This window comes from Scyliorhinus torazame, chromosome 1 (assembly GCF_047496885.1).
Source record: "Scyliorhinus torazame isolate Kashiwa2021f chromosome 1, sScyTor2.1, whole genome shotgun sequence".
Lineage (NCBI taxonomy): Eukaryota > Metazoa > Chordata > Chondrichthyes > Carcharhiniformes > Scyliorhinidae > Scyliorhinus > Scyliorhinus torazame.
Window position 1 is genome coordinate 99,284,941 of NC_092707.1, and position 18,973 is coordinate 99,303,913.

Sequence of the window (18,973 nt, forward strand, 5' to 3'; positions counted from 1 at the left end):
ACACAATGAACAGCATGTCCTCATCTTGCCGGGTGTAAACTGTGGCTAGTGGCATTTGTCTGAATATTTTGCCTTGAAAGTCCCAACATTCATGGGCCACAATTCTGGCTAATCTGTGCCTCTGATATGGGAGTGACTTGAAATGTCAGCATCTCTGGCTACCTTGCAAGGAATCGCCAAAGTAAGGCAGTTGAATTCAGTTGCGTTTGTTCACAAGATGTCGCATTCTTGGACACTGTTGGCCCGTTGCTGAGAAGCAGCAGTGTGCGCAATGGGATTGAAAGGTAGATTGGTGGAAAGCAATAAGGAATGCAAGGTGGGAACAATGTTCTTTGCTGCCTGTGTAATGTACTCTGCATGTTTGAGCGCAGCAGTGTGATTGGGTGCAGAATGTTTGAGAGAGGCATGTTAGTTTTCAATCTTTGTATGTGAATGATACGGTTTGCATTGTTGATTTGCAAATAACGTTGAAGTCGGAAAAGGTGTATGTCAGGAGTGGGATTTGAACCCACGACCCTCGAAAGGGACCAGAAATCATCAAGTCCTCAACGGCTGCTTAAGTCTGGCGCCTTAGACCACTCGGCCATCCTGACAACTTATTTGTGCAGCTGCTGTTTTCCACTGTGTGCTACGTATTCTCCATTCTCGCTGGCCTGGCGCACACCCAATCCATTTTTGCACAAACAACCACAACCATTAATTCAGCGCAACGGATTGAAGTGGCGGTGTCGATCATTCTCCTTTGCTGCACCGCAAACAATCTTCAGCCACACACCTTTCTTTGATTCCCAAGACATTAACGTGTTATATCTGCAAAGCCCGCTCGTCACACAATGAACAGCATTTCTTCATCCTGGACATTGAAAGAGGTGAACATGCACCCGTGGCCGGTGGCATTGATCGAACCATTTCCACCTGATATTCCCAACCTTCAAAGGCATCAATTCTGGATAATCTGTGCCTGTGATAAGTGAATCTCTTGAAATCTCCAGAGTGCATCTCTGGTGTCCTTGCAAAGAATTGCCAAGTTAGGCATGAATTTAGTTGTCATTGTTCACAAGATGTCACATTCTTGGACATTGTTGATCCATTGCATATGTTGGTCCATTGCAGCATGGTGCGCCATGGGATAGAAAGGTGGAGTGGTTGAAAGCAATGTGGAATGCTGCAGCGAGGTGGGAACAATGCTTTGCTAAATGCGCTGCCTGTGAAATGTAATCTGCATGTTGGATTGGAGCATGCGATTGTGTGCATGATATTTGAGAGAGGCATGTTAGGTTTCAAGTTGTGTTGTTTTTATTTGTAAATAAATGAAGTGGTAAAAGGTGGCAAATATCAATGACAGCAGGGTGTTGCGGAGATTGTGAGGCTGGCGGTGGCATATTGGTGCTGAAAAGGACAATGTCAGGAGTGGGATTTGAACCCACGCCCCTAGAAAGGGACCAGAAATCACCAGGCTTAAACGAGGCAAGGAAACACACTCCTTGAGTCTGGCGCCTTAGACCACTCGGCCATCCTGACAAGTTGCTGCTGTGTCCACAGCTTTTGCACTGTGTGCTGCTTATTCTGTACTCGAATTGGCCTGGAGCACACCCATTTCATTTGTGCACAATCAGGCCACAACCATCAATACATCACACCCGTTTCAACAGGCAGTGGCAAACATTCACCCTTCCCGCACCATAAACAATTTTCAGGCACGCTGCATCTGTACGCCAAGAACATTTTACATCATTTTCAAAAACATCTCACTCACTTTTCCATCGACAGCTTCAACAAACCCAAGCAACGCAGCTGCCATCCAAAACACACCACAATCCAAGCATCTTTCCCAATTCACATTTTACACTCTCATTCCCAGACCTTTCTTTCATTCTCAACACATTCACGCGAGACATCTGTGAAGCCTGCTCCCCACACAATGAACAGCATGTCCTCATCTTGCCGGGTGTAAACTGTGGCTAGTGGCATTTGTCTGAATATTTTGCCTTGAAAGTCCCAACATTCATGGGCCACAATTCTGGCTAATCTGTGCCTCTGATATGGGAGTGACTTGAAATGTCAGCATCTCTGGCTACCTTGCAAGGAATCGCCAAAGTAAGGCAGTTGAATTCAGTTGTGTTTGTTCACAAGATGTCGCATTCTTGGACACTGTTGGACCGTTGCTGAGAAGCAGCAGTGTGCGCAATGGGATTGAAAGGTAGATTGGTGGAAAGCAATAAGGAATGCAAGGTGGGAACAATGTTCTTTGCTGCCTGTGTAATGTACTCTGCATGTTTGAGCGCAGCAGTGTGATTGGGTGCAGAATGTTTGAGAGAGGCATGTTAGTTTTCAATCTTTGTATGTGAATGATACGGTTTGCATTGTTGTAAGGTGTTCGGGCAATTCGGCCTTTTTGGAACTGCCCAAGAATAAAAACTCAGAGACTGTAAACTGACTTTTCAGCCAAGAGAACGGAACCAGTTTTCCCAGCAGGCTTGGTCCGCTGAGCTGAGTAGGGACATAAGTACATAAGTATTTACAAACCCCCCCCCTAGGAGCTACAAGGAAGAAGGAGCCAGACAACGAGATAAGATCAAAACACAGACAAAGGGGCACGGGAATACACAGGGGGCCTGCCTGCAAGCAGGACAATGGGATGGTCATAGCCCCATGCAAATGTAAATGACCTGGCCTCCACCAGAGCAGAATCCAATTAACACCCCATCAACATAGCAAGGTGAGAATAGCAGCCATCTCCGGAGCAGCTGGAAGACACTGAAATTCTTCACAAGAGAGCTTAACCTCGTTATCCTAGAAAACAGACTGTCTGGGTTCAGTATATTGCGCTGGAAAAGCCCCTTGAAGATAAGCGGTAGAAAAAACCAAGTTGGAGGCGGACCTGGGGGAGGTACTCCAATCTTGACAGAAGCTACCGGCAGAAACTCACTGGGAGAAGGGGGCGGAGTCAGCGCCAAATTCAAATCGCGGACGGAAGGAAAAAACCAAGTTGGAGGCGGACCTGGGGGAGGTACTCCAATCTTGACAGAAGCTACCGGCAGAAACTCACTGGAAGGAGGGGGCGGAGTCGGCGCCAAATTCAAATCGCGCAGGTCTGCCTAGCTGGAAGGAGCGGACCTGCGAGGAATACCCGGAAACAAACAGCTCTGACCGGCTCAAAGGGGGCGGGACCAGCGGGAACTTTAAACCTTACCTTTTCAATGCAAAAGGGGCTGGCCGAACACAGGACAAAGCCAGGTAAAACAATATAAAAGGGGCTGTGTTTCGATTGAGGGTCGCTTGGTTCTTGGCTCGACCTCTGCACCCCTGACTTGACCTCTGCAGCCTGTGACCGTAAGTACCCTGCAGCAGCTTGCGAAACTCCCTTGACTTTAATAGTGGTTGAGGCTTTGGGGAAGGGAACTTGTTTTGTGTCTTGTGCTATTGCTAAAACTGTGTAATCATAAGAATTTTCGTTGTGTCCGTTATAGTACTTTCTGAATAGACTTAGTTTGTGTTAGAGTTTAAGATTTTATTATATTTTCTTCTGTTGATGATTTTGACCTGGGTTTTGCAATAAACCTTGATTTGCTGATAATTGGAGTCGTTTAAATTCTTCAATCTTTCACCAGCGATCTCTGACCAAGTCATTGTTAAAATATTCCTCACCTTAATTCCGGGTTCAAGAATCAAGGGTCATCTTGAGCGATTCACTCAGGACAGACTGCTGGTTAGGTAATAAACAGCAGTGTCCTATTCTCTCTCTTGGGAAAGCTACTCTAGCGAAGTAGGAACCGGGTGGGTGTTGCACCACTGGCAAGAGAGAGAATCACCTGGGTATTGGTAGGGGTCTGGAGATCTGTGTGATATAAGCCTCAGGCTGCCGGTTAGGAATAAACGGCAGGCTTGAATCAGTGCTCTCTTCAGTGGAAGTGTCCCAGTGCGACATCCCCTGGCCTCTGAAGTTTCAGTGCCAGCTGGAGAGAGACATACACAGATACTCAAACCCCAGATATCGGCCCAGTAGTGGAGTAGCAGAGATGGCACCCTCTACAATGGCGACCGCGGCAGGACCCCGGTGGTTTGGAGTATGTGACTTGGCAGAGGGGGTGAGGGAACGAAGTAAAATGGAGGAGAGAATCTCCTCGTATTTGTGGCAAAAGGTCAACCTCACCAAACCTTGGGTCTCAGAACTAATCAATGCGGAGCAACCGGTAATGGCAGCGGCTGCATGGACAGAAAGTAAGGCGCACAAAAAGCACTTGGAGAAGGCAGTTTGGCTGGTTTGCCTGTCTCAGCAGGTAGTCAAAACAGAGCAAAGGATCGAAGAGTTAGAGCAGGAGGCTAGCGCAGCGGAACGACTGCGGGAGGAAGTGGCAGAAATGAAACAGGAAAGCGAGTCTAACCGGTGTGAGAAGGACTATCTCCACTGCCAGATAGTGGAGGGTAAAGAAAAGGAACGGAGGTTCCAGGGACTCTATGCTCGGAGTACAGAGCAGTGTAGGAAGCTGGAGGGGAAGTTCCGGGACATCCAGGCAGCGTACCGAGTGGCTCGCGAGGAAGTAGGGGACTGTGCCCATGGGCCGTGCCAGGCACGAATAACGGAGTTGGAGGAGACCTTGTCCAAGTTCAGGGGACAGATACACCTGGTAGGTCCAGGGGGGTTCCCTAGGGGCAAGGTGCTCCTCGCAGCGGATGATTCCCCAAAGGCCAAGGGGAATAGACCGCCTCCTGAGGCACCGGGATTGTGTCCGGGTCGGCAGGGGGGGATCGGACTGCACGTTCAGGAGCAAGTCCAAGGGGGGTCGGCAGGGTACCCCCAGCTGGCGGCGTGTCCGCCTGGTTTCGTATGTGGGTCCCCATGGGATGGGGACAGACCGCTGCCTGGGATGCCGGTGATGGGGCCGGGTCAGCAGGTAGGGTTTGGACCGCCCGGTCAGGGGCAGGTCCAAGGGGGGTCAGTGGTGTATCCCCAGATAGCGGCGTCTCCTATATGGGTAGTTAGCCCGGGGACAGGGGGGCTACCCAACGGGGCAGGAGAGCTGGACAGTGGGGAGGAGGAGCAGGAACCCCAGGTAGGGCAGATGTGCCCTGTCAGACAAAGAAGGTATGGTCCCCCGGCGGGGCTGGCGAATAGGGGACCGGTTGAGGGCGACATTATCATTCCTCATGGGGCATCCGCGCTCAGGGGGATGGTGGCCCACGTTGCCAGGCTAACTCCAAAAGGGGATCCGTCGCTTCATTTTATGGAGGTGGAACAGGCAGCCAGCATCAATGACTGCGACGAAGGGGAGCAAATAAGGATGCTCCTGATGACCCTAGATGCACAGCTATGCAGGACAGTGACCTCTGGGAATGGGGGAAGACCTGACACATGGGCGGCAGCACAGACTGCTGTTCTGGAGGCGATGGGCTTGAATCTGGGGAGCCCTTTCATGAGGGTGGGGGAAACCAAGCAGCAACCAGGGGAATCTCCCACCATGTTCGCAGACAGACTGTGGACTGTCTATATGGAGGCATGCGGGGTTCCCGGGGATAGACGGAATTTAGGGGAAAGAACCGCCCACTGGCTGAAGACCCTAGTTGCCAACTGTCTCCCTCACGTTAGGGCAAAGGCCGAACACTGGTTCGACCCGCAGAGTCCGGACCTTAATGAGGAAGAGGTCCTTAGGAAACTTACCCTCGCATATCGTAATGGGGAGAGGGGTGAGGACAAGCCCCTTAAGGGTAGGGTGCATGAAATCGCGCCAGCAGCCCCTAAGAGAGAGTGGAAGCATGAGGGCACCCGGACCTCCGACAAGAGACCGGTATGCTACGGGTGTGGAAAGACCGGGCATTTCAAGAGGGAGTGTGAGAACCCTAGCAAGCAGGAGAGGGCTCCCGCAGTAGAGAGTCAGACCCCGGCGGCAGGAGCAGCTGCCCCGGGAACCATCGAGATAAGTAAAATTTTAGCCCTTTTGCAAGGCTCAGGACAGGTGGCAATGGCAACGGGTCAGGGCCTGCCCGCACCCACACCACAAGAACCCGTATGACTACCCAGGGAGCAGCCTCAGGAAAAAGGGAGCGCAGGGGTAGTTCTAGCCCCAGACCCTGGTCCGGTCCAGGTGCAGGGTCCCATTCTGGAGGCTGCCTCAGCGGCTATTTGCAGTTTAAATCCCTTAAGGTGGGACCCATGCGAACGCCACATCAGTCAATTTAAATTGTTCCACCCCATAAAGGCAAGAAAGAGCAAGGTGGGGGGAAGACGGGGGGTGGTAGTGGAGAAACCCCCCGTAGAATTAACGACGGTGGGGGAGGTCCCTGACTCCACGATCACACACCCGGTGACAAGGTGCTGTCCCGAAGGGGCAGTCCCAAAGAGACCGACGGTGCTGCAAGCACCCAGCCCAGGGACAGTAACGATTCCCAAGCCCTTACCTGTGGGTCAGGTGGCCTGCCTTAGTATAGAGGCTAAGGAGGCGGAGGAAGTGGAGGTATCACCTTGGGTTTGGGAACCAGTCAGGGGACGAAGGAGCAATCGGGTCTCCAAGCCCCCTCTAAGATGGTCCCCATCACACCTCCCTAGAACCCGGTCCCGCAGTAAGGGGGCCCGAGTAGAAGGGAACGCTGAGGGATCCCCGAACCCTGTTGGGGAAGGAGAGGCAAGGGGCAGCCCGAACCCCCGGGAGGGGACGGTCTGGCCCGAGCCGTTGGACCAAACAGGTGAACTGCCCCAGTTTAGCGGGGCACAGTTTTAATTTGGCCACCCGGAGACGGGTGGCATTGTATATAGCATTCCCCCCCTGTTAGTTCTAATTAGTGTGTAGTGGTGTGTGAATTATTTAGGATCGTGGGAACACAGAAGCGCCTAGTGCAATGGTAAAGTGATGAAGCAGCAGGCACTAGGACCCTGGTGCAGCCGGGCTGTGGACACAGAATCACAGACAGGCTGCGGCAACTTCAAAGCGGGAGCTGCTGCTGCCGCTGGATAGAACCCATGCACTTTAAGGTAGGTAGTTCTGTGGAGGCAAGGATGTGTTTTGTTTTTTACAGATGGGGCACCCGACGATGTGGAGTTTGATGATCTTGGCGATGGTGGGACCGGGAGAACTCCGCAGAGGCGAGACAGAAGAGTCCTTCGACTGACCGGGTTAGGGTGACTGAGGGCAGGCGGGTGTGTTTAACCTGTGAGGGGGACGTTCCTTTGGGGAGATGGTGGTGGCCCAGGAAGCTGAGGCTGGACATGAGGGATCGGTCCTCGGACTGGGAACGCCTGGACACCAACACCTACCGGACCATCACGGGGTCACCGGGTAGGATCACCGTTTGCTGGGATAAGTGGTGGGCTTCTGACCAGGGCATTTATTTGTGTTCATGGGGATCTACCAAGGCATGTCCACAAGGGGCACTAATCACTTTTGTAAGGTGATGGCAGAACCCAGGGAACGGGATGAATTGACCGCACTGGGGAGGGATGTGTAACGCCCAGGGAAGGGATGACTGTAAAAACTACCGAACTGCTGGTTCAGGTAAAGCGACCCCTGCCCACAGCCCAACCAATCGACCCTCACAACTGTCCGATCACCACCAGGGGGGCCTGAGAATGGTTTAGTGTTTGCCCCCACAAAGAAAATGTTGTACAGGGGGTACATTATGCTGTCGCCTCAGTTGGACTAAACCCCTCAGCTGCAGGTATCGACGATGGAGGAAAAATGAAGAGCCTTCATCGGGTCCTGGGGAAGACGCGGAGTGCAGCCCACAAAAGAAAAGTCGTAGTGTAATAAACAGAGTCACATGTAAATATTTGTATGGATCGCGGGTTTCAGTTATTTGATTGTGATATATGTACAGGGACCCTTACGTTTGGGGTTCCGGTGAAATGTGTATATGTTACTGTGTGTTTAAATTAGATATGGTCTTGTCTTTCCCTTTCATTGAAACCAGGGGTAGCCTAGATTAAGGGAACTGTCTTGGGAATTGTAATTTCGCATGTTGTTGGGGGGGGGGCCTACGGTCCACACAAGAGGAAATGTTTGCCCTTCACCTGTGTCGATACGGTCCAAGCAGGTAGGGACGTATCGAAGGGGCATCTGTAAGGTGTTCGGGCAATTCGGCCTTTTTGGAACTGCCCAAGAATAAAAACTCAGAGACTGTAAACTGACTTTTCAGCCAAGAGAACGGAACCAGTTTTCCCAGCAGGCTTGGTCCGCTGAGCTGAGTAGGGACATAAGTACATAAGTATTTACAAACCCCCCCCCTAGGAGCTACAAGGAAGAAGGAGCCAGACAACGAGATAAGATCAAAACACAGACAAAGGGGCACGGGAATACACAGGGGGCCTGCCTGCAAGCAGTACAATGGGATGGTCATAGCCCCATGCAAATGTAAATGACCTGGCCTCCACCAGAGCAGAATCCAATTAACACCTCATCAACATAGCAAGGTGAGAATAGCAGCCATCTCCGGAGCAGCTGGAAGACACTGAAATTCTTCACAAGAGAGCTTAACCTCGTTATCCTAGAAAACAGACTGTCTGGGTTCAGTATATTGCGCTGGAAAAGCCCCTTGAAGATAAGCGGTAGAAAAAACCAAGTTGGAGGCGGACCTGGGGGAGGTACTCCAATCTTGACAGAAGCTACCGGCAGAAACTCACTGGGAGAAGGGGGCGGAGTCAGCGCCAAATTCAAATCGCGGACGGTAGGAAAAAACCAAGTTGGAGGCGGACCTGGGGGAGGTACTCCAATCTTGACAGAAGCTACCGGCAGAAACTCACTGGAAGGAGGGGGCGGAGTCGGCGCCAAATTCAAATCGCGCAGGTCTGCCTAGCTGGAAGGAGCGGACCTGCGAGGAATACCCGGAAACAAACAGCTCTGACCGGCTCAAAGGGGGCGGGACCAGCGGGAACTTTAAACCTTACCTTTTCAATGCAAAAGGGGCTGGCCGAACACAGGACAAAGCCAGGTAAAACAATATAAAAGGGGCTGTGTTTCGATTGAGGGTCGCTTGGTTCTTGGCTCGACCTCTGCACCCCTGACTTGACCTCTGCAGCCTGTGACCGTAAGTACCCTGCAGCAGCTTGCGAAACTCCCTTGACTTTAATAGTGGTTGAGGCTTTGGGGAAGGGAACTTGTTTTGTGTCTTGTGCTATTGCTAAAACTGTGTAATCATAAGAATTTTCGTTGTGTCCGTTATAGTACTTTCTGAATAGACTTAGTTTGTGTTAGAGTTTAAGATTTTATTATATTTTCTTCTGTTGATGATTTTGACCTGGGTTTTGCAATAAACCTTGATTTGCTGATAATTGGAGTCGTTTAAATTCTTCAATCTTTCACCAGCGATCTCTGACCAAGTCATTGTTAAAATATTCCTCACCTTAATTCCGGGTTCAAGAATCAAGGGTCATCTTGAGCGATTCACTCAGGACAGGCTGCTGGTTAGGTAATAAACAGCAGTGTCCTATTCTCTCTCTTGGGAAAGCTACTCCAGCGAAGTAGGAACCGGGTGGGTGTTGCACCACCGGCAAGAGAGAGAATCACCTGGGTATTGGTAGGGGTCTGGAGATCTGTGTGATATAAGCCTCAGGCTGCCGGTTAGGAATAAACGGCAGGCTTGATTCAGTGCTCTCTTCAGTGGAAGTGTCCCAGTGCGACAACCCCTGGCCTCTGAAGTTTCAGTGCCAGCTGGAGAGAGACATACACAGATACTCAAACCCCAGATATCGGCCCAGTAGTGGAGTAGCAGAGATGTCACCCTCTACATTGTTGATTTGCAAATAACGTTGAAGTCGGAAAAGGCGAATGTCAGGAGTGGGATTTGCACCCACGACCCTTGAAAGGGACCAGAAATCATCAAGTCCTCAACGGCTGCTTAAGTCTGGCGCCTTAGACCACGCGGCCATCCTGACAACTTATTTGTGCAGCTGCTGTTTTCCCCTGTGTGCTACGTATTCTGCATTCTAGCTGGCCTGGAGCACACCCAATCCATTTTTGCACAAACAACCACAACCATTAATTCAGCGCAACGGATTGAAGTGGCGGTGTCGATCATTCTCCTTTGCTGCACCGCAAACAATCTTCAGCCACACACCTTTCTTTGATTCCCAAGACATTAACGTGTTATATCTGCAAAGCCCGCTCGTCACACAATGAACAGCATTTCTTCATCCTGGACATTGAAAGAGGTGAACATGCACCCGTGGCCGGTGGCATTGATCGAACCATTTCCACCTGATATTCCCAACCTTCAAAGGCATCAATTCTGGATAATCTGTGCCTGTGATAAGTGAATCTCTTGAAATCTCCAGAGTGCATCTCTGGTGTTCTTGCAAAGAATTGCCAAGTTAGGCATGAATTTAGTTGTCATTGTTCACAAGATGTCACATTCTTGGACATTGTTGATCCATTGCATCTGTTGGTCCATTGCAGCATGGTGCGCAATGGGATAGAAAGGTGGAGTGGTTGAAAGCAATGTGGAATGCTGCAGCGAGGTGGGAACAATGCTTTGCTAAGTGCGCTGCCTGTGAAATGTAATCTGCATGTTGGATTGGAGCATGCGATTGTGTGCATGATATTTGAGAGAGGCATGTTAGGTTTCAAGTTGTGTTGTTTTTATTTGTAAATAAATGAAGTGGTAAAAGGTGGCAAATATCAATGACAGCAGGGTGTTGCGGAGATTGTGAGGCTGGCGGTGGCATATTGGTGCTGAAAAGGACAATGTCAGGAGTGGGATTTGAACCCACGCCCCTAGAAAGGGACCAGAAATCACCAGGCTTAAACGAGGCAAGGAAACACACTCCTTGAGTCTGGCGCCTTAGACCACTCGGCCATCCTGACAAGTTGCTGCTGTTTCCACAGCTTTTGCACTGTGTGCTGCTTATTCTGTACTCGAACTGGCCTGGAGCACACCCATTTCATTTGTGCACAATCAGGCCACAACCATCAATACATCACACCTGTTTCAACAGGCAGTGGCAAACATTCACCCTTCCCGCACCATAAACAATTTTCAGGCACGCTGCATCTGTACGCCAAGAACATTTTACATCATTTTCAAAAACATCTCACTCACTTTTCCATCGACAGCTTCAACAAACCCAAGCAACGCAGCTGCCATCCAAAACACACCACAATCCAAGCATCTTTCCCAATTCACATTTTACACTCTCATTCCCAGACCTTTCTTTCATTCTCAACACATTCACGCGAGACATCTGTGAAGCCTGCTCCCCACACAATGAACAGCATGTCCTCATCTTGCCGGGTGTAAACTGTGGCTAGTGGCATTCGTCTGAATATTTTGCCTTGAAAGTCCCAACATTCATGGGCCACAATTCTGGCTAATCTGTGCCTCTGATATGGGAGTGACTTGAAATGTCAGCATCTCTGGCTACCTTGCAAGGAATCGCCAAAGTAAGGCAGTTGAATTCAGTTGTGTTTGTTCACAAGATGTCGCATTCTTCAACGGACACTGTTGGCCCGTTGCTGAGAAGCAGCAGTGTGCGCAATGGGATTGAAAGGTAGATTGGTGGAAAGCAACAAGGAATGCAAGGTGGGAACAATGTTCTTTGCTGCCTGTGTAATGTAATCTGCATGTTTGAGCGCAGATTGGGTGCAGAATGTTTGAGAGAGGCATGTTAGTTTTCAATCTTTGTATGTGAATGATACGGTTTGCATTGTTGATTTGCAAATAACGTTGAAGTCGGAAAAGGTGTATGTCAGGAGTGGGATTTGAACCCACGACCCTTGAAAGGGACCAGAAATCATCAAGTCCTCAACGGCTGCTTAAGTCTGGCGCCTTAGACCACTCGGCCATCCTGGCAACTTTTTTGTGCAGCTGCTGCTTTCCACTGTGTGCTACGTATTCTCCATTCTCGCTGGCCTGGAGCACACCCAATCCATTTTTGCACAAACAACCACAACCATTAATTCAGCGCAACGGATTGAAGTGGCGGTGTCGATCATTCTCCTTTGCTGCACCGCAAACAATCTTCAGCCACACACCTTTCTTTGATTCCCAAGACATTAACGTGTTATATCTGCAAAGCCCGCTCGTCACACAATGAACAGCATTTCTTCATCCTGGACATTGAAAGAGGTGAACATGCACCCGTGGCCGGTGGCATTGATCGAACCATTTCCACCTGATATTCCCAACCTTCAAAGGCATCAATTCTGGATAATCTGTGCCTGTGATAAGTGAATCTCTTGAAATCTCCAGAGTGCATCTCTGGTGTTCTTGCAAAGAATTGCCAAGTTAGGCATGAATTTAGTTGTCATTGTTCACAAGATGTCACATTCTTGGACATTGTTGATCCATTGCATCTGTTGGTCCATTGCAGCATGGTGCGCAATGGGATAGAAAGGTGGAGTGGTTGAAAGCAATGTGGAATGCTGCAGCGAGGTGGGAACAATGCTTTGCTAAGTGCGCTGCCTGTGAAATGTAATCTGCATGTTGGATTGGAGCATGCGATTGTGTGCATGATATTTGAGAAAGGCATGTTAGGTTTCAAGTTGTGTTGTTTTTATTTGTAAATAAATGAAGTGGTAAAAGGTGGCAAATATCAATGACAGCAGGGTGTTGCGGAGATTGTGAGGCTGGCGGTGGCATATTGGTGCTGAAAAGGACAATGTCAGGAGTGGGATTTGAACCCACGCCCCTAGAAAGGGACCAGAAATCACCAGGCTTAAACGAGGCAAGGAAACACACTCCTTGAGTCTGGCGCCTTAGACCACTCGGCCATCCTGACAAATTGCTGCTGTTTCCACAGCTTTTGCACTGTGTGCTGCTTATTCTGTACTCGAACTGGCCTGGAGCACACCCATTTCATTTGTGCACAATCAGGCCACAACCATCAATACATCACACCCGTTTCAACAGGCAGTGGCAAACATTCACCCTTCCCGCACCATAAACAATTTTCAGGCACGCTGCATCTGTACGCCAAGAACATTTTACATCATTTTCAAAAACATCTCACTCACTTTTCCATCGACAGCTTCAACAAACCCAAGCAACGCAGCTGCCATCCAAAACACACCACAATCCAAGCATCTTTCCCAATTCACATTTTACACTCTCATTCCCAGACCTTTCTTTCATTCTCAACACATTCACGCGAGACATCTGTGAAGCCTGCTCCCCACACAATGAACAGCATGTCCTCATCTTGCCGGGTGTAAACTGTGGCTAGTGGCATTCGTCTGAATATTTTGCCTTGAAAGTCCCAACATTCATGGGCCACAATTCTGGCTAATCTGTGCCTCTGACATGGGAGTGACTTGAAATGTCAGCATCTCTGGCTACCTTGCAAGGAATCGCCAAAGTAAGGCAGTTGAATTCAGTTGTGTTTGTTCACAAGATGTCGTATTCTTGGACACTGTTGGCCCGTTGCTGAGAAGCAGCAGTGTGCGCAATGGGATTGAAAGGTAGATTGGTGGAAAGCAATAAGGAATGCAAGGTGGGAACAATGTTCTTTGCTGCCTGTGTAATGTACTCTGCATGTTTGAGCGCAGCAGTGTGATTGGGTGCATCATGTTTGAGAGAGGCATGTTAGTTTTCAATCTTTGTATGTGAATGATACGGTTTGCATTGTTGATTTGCAAATAACGTTGAAGTCGGAAAAGGCGAATGTCAGGAGTGGGATTTGCACCCACAACCCTTGAAAGGGACCAGAAATCATCAAGTCCTCAACGGCTGCTTAAGTCTGGCGCCTTAGACCACTCGGCCATCCTGACAACTTATTTGTGCAGCTGCTGTTTTCCACTGTGTGCTACGTATTCTGCATTCTAGCTGGCCTGGAGCACACCCAATCCATTTTTGCACAAACAACCACAACCATTAATTCAGCGCAACGGATTGAAGTGGCGGTGTCGATCATTCTCCTTTGCTGCACCGCAAACAATCTTCAGCCACACACCTTTCTTTGATTCCCAAGACATTAACGTGTTATATCTGCAAAGCCCGCTCGTCACACAATGAACAGCATTTCTTCATCCTGGACATTGAAAGAGGTGAACATGCACCCGTGGCCGGTGGCATTGATCGAACCATTTCCACCTGATATTCCCAACCTTCAAAGGCATCAATTCTGGATAATCTGTGCCTGTGATAAGTGAATCTCTTGAAATCTCCAGAGTGCATCTCTGGTGTTCTTGCAAAGAATTGCCAAGTTAGGCATGAATCTAGTTGTCATTGTTCACAAGATGTCACATTCTTGGACATTGTTGATCCATTGCATCTGTTGGTCCATTGCAGCATGGTGCGCAATGGGATAGAAAGGTGGAGTGGTTGAAAGCAATGTGGAATGCTGCAGCGAGGTGGGAACAATGCTTTGCTAAGTGCGCTGCCTGTGAAATGTAATCTGCATGTTGGATTGGAGCATGTGATTGTGTGCATGATATTTGAGAGAGGCATGTTAGGTTTCAAGTTGTGTTGTTTTTATTTGTAAATAAATGAAGTGGTAAAAAGTGGCAAATATCAATGACAGCAGGGTGTTGCGGAGATTGTGAGGCTGGCGGTGGCATATTGGTGCTGAAAAGGCGAATGTCAGGAGTGGGATTTGAACCCACGACCCTTGAAAGGGACCAGAAATCATCAAGTCCTCAACGGCTGCTTAAGTCTGGCGCCTTAGACCACGCGGCCATCCTGACAACTTATTTGTTCAGCTGCTGTTTTCCACTGTGTGCTACGTATTCTGCATTCTAGCTGGCCTGGAGCACACCCAATCCATTTTTGCACAAACAACCACAACCATTAATTCAGCGCAACGGATTGAAGTGGCGGTGTCGATCATTCTCCTTTGCTGCACCGCAAACAATCTTCAGCCACACACCTTTCTTTGATTCCCAAGACATTAACGTGTTATATCTGCAAAGCCCGCTCGTCACACAATGAACAGCATTTCTTCATCCTGGACATTGAAAGAGGTGAACATGCACCCGTGGCCGGTGGCATTGATCGAACCATTTCCACCTGATATTCCCAACCTTCAAAGGCATCAATTCTGGATAATCTGTGCCTGTGATAAGTGAATCTCTTGAAATCTCCAGAGTGCATCTCTGGTGTTCTTGCAAAGAATTGCCAAGTTAGGCATGAATTTAGTTGTCATTGTTCACAAGATGTCACATTCTTGGACATTGTTGATCCATTGCATCTGTTGGTCCATTGCAGCATGGTGCGCAATGGGATTGTAGAGGGTGCCATCTCTGCTACTCCACTACTGGGCCGATATCTGGGGTTTGAGTATCTGTGCGTGTCTCTCTCCAGCTGGCACTGAAACTTCAGAGGCCAGGGGATGCCGCACTGGGACACCTCCACGGAAGAGAGCACTGAATCAAGCCTGCCGTTTATCCCTAACCGGAAGCCTGAGGCTTATATCACACAGATATCCAGACCCCTACCAATGCCCAGGTGATTCTCTCTCTTGCCGGTGGTGCAACACCCACCCGGTTCCTACTTCGCTGGAGTAGCTTTCCCAAGAGAGAGAATAGGACACTGCTGTTTATTACCTAACCAGCAGCCTGTCCTGAGTGAATCGCTCAAGATGACCCTAGATTCTTGAACCCGGAATTAAGGTGAGGAATATTTTAACAATGACTTGGTCAGAGATCGCTGGTGAGAGATTGAAGAATTTAAACGACTCCAATTATCAGCAAATCAAGGTTTATTGCAAAACCCAGGTCAAAATCATCAAACAGAAGAAATTATAATAAAATCTTAAACTCTAACACAAACTAAGTCTATTCAGAAAGTACTATAACGGACACAACGAAAAATCTTATTGTTACACAGGTTTAGCAATGACACAGAACACAAATCAAGTCCCCTTCCCCAAAGCCTCAACCACTATCAAGGTCAAGGGAGTTTCGCAAGCTGCTGCAGGGTACTTACAGTCACAGGCTGCAGAGGTCAAGTCAAAGGTGGAGAGGTCGAGCCAAGAGCCCTCAATCCACACACAGCCCCTTTTATATCCGTTTTACCTGGCTTTTTCCTGTGTTCGGCCAGCCCCTTTTGCATTGAATTGGTAAGGTTTAAAGTTCCCGCTGGTCCCGCCCCCTTTGAGCCGGTCAGAGCTGTTCGCTTCCGGGTTTTCCTCGCAGGTCCGCTCCTTCCAGCCAGGCAGACCTGCCGCGATTTGAATTTGGCGCCGACTCCGCCCCCTCCACCCAGTGAGTTCCTGCCGGTGGCTTCTGTCAAGATTGGAGTACCTCCCCCAGGTCCGCCTCCAACTTGGTTTTTTCTACCGTTTATCTTCAAGGGGCTTTTCCAGCGCAATATACTGAGCCCAGACAGTCTGCTTTTTAGGATAACAAGGTTAAGCTCTCTTGTGAAGATTTTCAAAAGTCTTCCAGCTGCTCCGGAGATGGCTGCTATTCTCACCTTGCTATGTTGATGGGGTGTTAATTGGATTCTGCTCTGGTGGAGGCCAGGTCATTTACATCTGCATGGGGCTATGACCATCCCATTGTCCTGCTTGCAGGCAGGCCCCCTGTGTATTCCCGTGCCCCTTTGTCTGTGTTTTGATCTTATCTCGTTGTCTGGCTCCTTCTTCCTTGTAGCTCCTAGGGGGGGGTTTGTAAATACCTATGCCCCTACTCAGCTCAGCGGACCAAGCCTGCTGGGAAATCTGGTTACGTTCTCTTGGCTGAAAAGTCAGTTTACAGTCACTGGGTTTTATTCTTGGGCAGTCCAAAAAGGGCCGAATTGCCCGAAAACCTTACAGGATAGAAAGGTGGAGTGGTTGAAAGCAATGTGGAATGCTGCAGCGAGGTGGGAACAATGCTTTGCTAAGTGCGCTGCCTGTGAAATGTAATCTGCATGTTGGATTGGAGCATGCGATTGTGTGCATGATATTTGAGAGAGGCATGTTAGGTTTCAAGTTGTGTTGTTTTTATTTGTAAATAAATGAAGTGGTAAAAGGTGGCAAATATCAATGACAGCAGGGTGTTGCGGAGATTGTGAGTCTGGCGGTGGCATATTGGTGCTGAAATGGACAATGTCAGGAGTGGGATTTGAACCCACGCCCCTAGAAAGGGACCAGAAATCACCAGGCTTAAACGAGGCAAGGAAACACACTCCTTGAGTCTGGCGCCTTAGACCACTAGGCCATCCTGACAAGTTGCTGCGGCGTCCACAGCTTTTGCACTGTGTGCTGCTTATTCTGTACTCGAACTGGCCTGGAGCACACCCATTTCATTTGTGCACAATCAGGCCACAACCATCAATACATCACACCCGTTTCAACAGGCAGTGGCAAACATTCACCCTTCCCGCACCATAAACAATTTTCAGGCACGCTGCATCTGTACGCCAAGAACATTTTACATCATTTTCAAAAACATCTCACTCACTTTTCCATCGACAGCTTCAACAAACCCAAGCAACGCAGCTGCCATCCAAAACACACCACAATCCAAACATCTTTCCCAATTTACATTTTACACTCTCATTCCCAGACCTTTCTTTCATTCTCAACACATTCACGCGAGACATCTGTGAAGCCTGCTCCCACACAATGAACAGCATGTCCTCATCTTGCCGGGTGTAAACTGTGGCTCGTGGCATTCGTCTGAATATTTTGCCTTGAAAGTCCCAACATTCATGGGCCACAATTCTGGCTAATCTGTGCCTCTGATATGGGAGTGACTTGAAATGTCAGCATCTCTGGCTACCTTGCAAGGAATCGCCAAAGTAAGGCAGTTGAATTCAGTTGTGTTTGTTCACAAGATGTCGCATTCTTGGACACTGTTGGCCCGTTGCTGAGAAGCAGCAGTGTGCGCAATGGGATTGAAAGGTAGATTGGTGGAAAGCAATAAGGAATGCAAGGTGGGAACAATGTTCTTTGCTGCCTGTGTAATGTACTCTGCATGTTTGAGCGCAGCAGTGTGATTGGGTGCAGAATGTTTGAGAGAGGCACGTTAGTTTTCAATCTTTGTATGTGAATGATACGGTTTGCATTGTTGATTTGCAAATGACGTTGAAGTCGGGAAAGGTGAATGTCAGGAATGGGATTTGAACCCACGACCCTCGAAAGGGACCAGAGATCATCAAGCCCTCAAGGGCTGCTTAAGTCTGGCGCCTTAGACCACTCGGCCATCCTGACAACTTAGTTGCGCAGCTGCTGTTTTCCACTGTGTGCTACGTATTCTCCATTCTAGCTGGCCTGGAGCACACCCAATCCATTTTTGCACAAACAACCACAACCATTAATTCAGCGCAACGGATTGAAGTGGCGGTGTCGATCATTCTCCTTTGCTGCACCGCAAACAATCTTCAGCCACACACCTTTCTTTGATTCCCAAGACATTAACGTGTTATATCTGCAAAGCCCGCTCGTCACACAATGAACAGCATTTCTTCATCCTGGACATTGAAAGAGGTGAACATGCACCCGTGGCCGGTGGCATTGATCGAACCATTTCCACCTGATATTCCCAACCTTCAAAGGCATCAATTCTGGATAATCTGTGCCTGTGATAAGTGAATCTCTTGAAATCTCCAGAGTGCATCTCTGGTGTCCTTGCAAAGAATTGCCAAGTTGGGCATGAATTTAGTTGTCATTGTTCACAAGATGTCACATTCTTGGACATTGTTGATCCATTGCACTTTTGGTCCATTGCAGCATGGTGCGCAATGGGATAGAAAGGTGGAGTGGTTGAAAGCAATGTGGAATGCTGCAGCGAGGTGGGAACAATGCTTTGCTAAGTGCGCTGCCTGTGAAATGTAATCTGCATGTTGGATTGGAGCATGCGATTGTGTGCATGATATTTGAGAGAGGCATGTTAGGTTTCAAGTTGTGTTGTTTTTATTTGTAAATAAATGAAGTGGTAAAAGGTGGCCAATGTCAATAGGGTGTTGCGGAGATTGTGAGGCTGGCGGTGGCATATTGGTGCTGAAAAGGACAATGTCAGGAGTGGGATTTGAAACCTCGCCCTTGGAAAGAGACCAGAAATCACCAGGCTTAAACGAGGCAAGGAAACACACTCCTTGAGTCTGGCGCCTTAGACCACTCGGCCAT

The 18,973-nt window shown here is 48.9% G+C and overlaps 9 non-coding genes across 9 annotated transcripts; all 9 read right to left on the minus strand.

Moving 5' to 3' along the window:
• Nucleotides 1–487: 487 nt before the first annotated feature.
• On the minus strand, nt 488–593 carry trnal-uaa (transfer RNA leucine (anticodon UAA)). Its single transcript has 2 exons — nt 556–593; nt 488–533 (listed from the first exon to the last, which is right to left on the minus strand). It is a non-coding gene; the product is annotated as a tRNA-Leu (tRNA).
• An 809-nt stretch (nt 594–1,402) lies between these two features.
• Nucleotides 1,403–1,521, minus strand: trnal-caa (transfer RNA leucine (anticodon CAA)). Its single transcript has 2 exons — nt 1,484–1,521; nt 1,403–1,448 (listed from the first exon to the last, which is right to left on the minus strand). It is a non-coding gene; the product is annotated as a tRNA-Leu (tRNA).
• A 9,150-nt stretch (nt 1,522–10,671) lies between these two features.
• On the minus strand, nt 10,672–10,790 carry trnal-caa (transfer RNA leucine (anticodon CAA)). The gene is made up of 2 exons: nt 10,753–10,790; nt 10,672–10,717 (listed from the first exon to the last, which is right to left on the minus strand). It is a non-coding gene; the product is annotated as a tRNA-Leu (tRNA).
• An 879-nt stretch (nt 10,791–11,669) lies between these two features.
• trnal-uaa (transfer RNA leucine (anticodon UAA)) lies at nt 11,670–11,775 on the minus strand. The gene is made up of 2 exons: nt 11,738–11,775; nt 11,670–11,715 (listed from the first exon to the last, which is right to left on the minus strand). It is a non-coding gene; the product is annotated as a tRNA-Leu (tRNA).
• Nucleotides 11,776–12,584: 809 nt separating this feature from the next.
• trnal-caa (transfer RNA leucine (anticodon CAA)) lies at nt 12,585–12,703 on the minus strand. The gene is made up of 2 exons: nt 12,666–12,703; nt 12,585–12,630 (listed from the first exon to the last, which is right to left on the minus strand). It is a non-coding gene; the product is annotated as a tRNA-Leu (tRNA).
• An 882-nt stretch (nt 12,704–13,585) lies between these two features.
• trnal-uaa (transfer RNA leucine (anticodon UAA)) lies at nt 13,586–13,691 on the minus strand. The gene is made up of 2 exons: nt 13,654–13,691; nt 13,586–13,631 (listed from the first exon to the last, which is right to left on the minus strand). It is a non-coding gene; the product is annotated as a tRNA-Leu (tRNA).
• Nucleotides 13,692–14,500: 809 nt separating this feature from the next.
• On the minus strand, nt 14,501–14,606 carry trnal-uaa (transfer RNA leucine (anticodon UAA)). Its single transcript has 2 exons — nt 14,569–14,606; nt 14,501–14,546 (listed from the first exon to the last, which is right to left on the minus strand). It is a non-coding gene; the product is annotated as a tRNA-Leu (tRNA).
• Nucleotides 14,607–16,952: 2,346 nt separating this feature from the next.
• Nucleotides 16,953–17,071, minus strand: trnal-caa (transfer RNA leucine (anticodon CAA)). Its single transcript has 2 exons — nt 17,034–17,071; nt 16,953–16,998 (listed from the first exon to the last, which is right to left on the minus strand). It is a non-coding gene; the product is annotated as a tRNA-Leu (tRNA).
• An 881-nt stretch (nt 17,072–17,952) lies between these two features.
• Nucleotides 17,953–18,058, minus strand: trnal-uaa (transfer RNA leucine (anticodon UAA)). The gene is made up of 2 exons: nt 18,021–18,058; nt 17,953–17,998 (listed from the first exon to the last, which is right to left on the minus strand). It is a non-coding gene; the product is annotated as a tRNA-Leu (tRNA).
• Nucleotides 18,059–18,973: the final 915 nt, after the last annotated feature.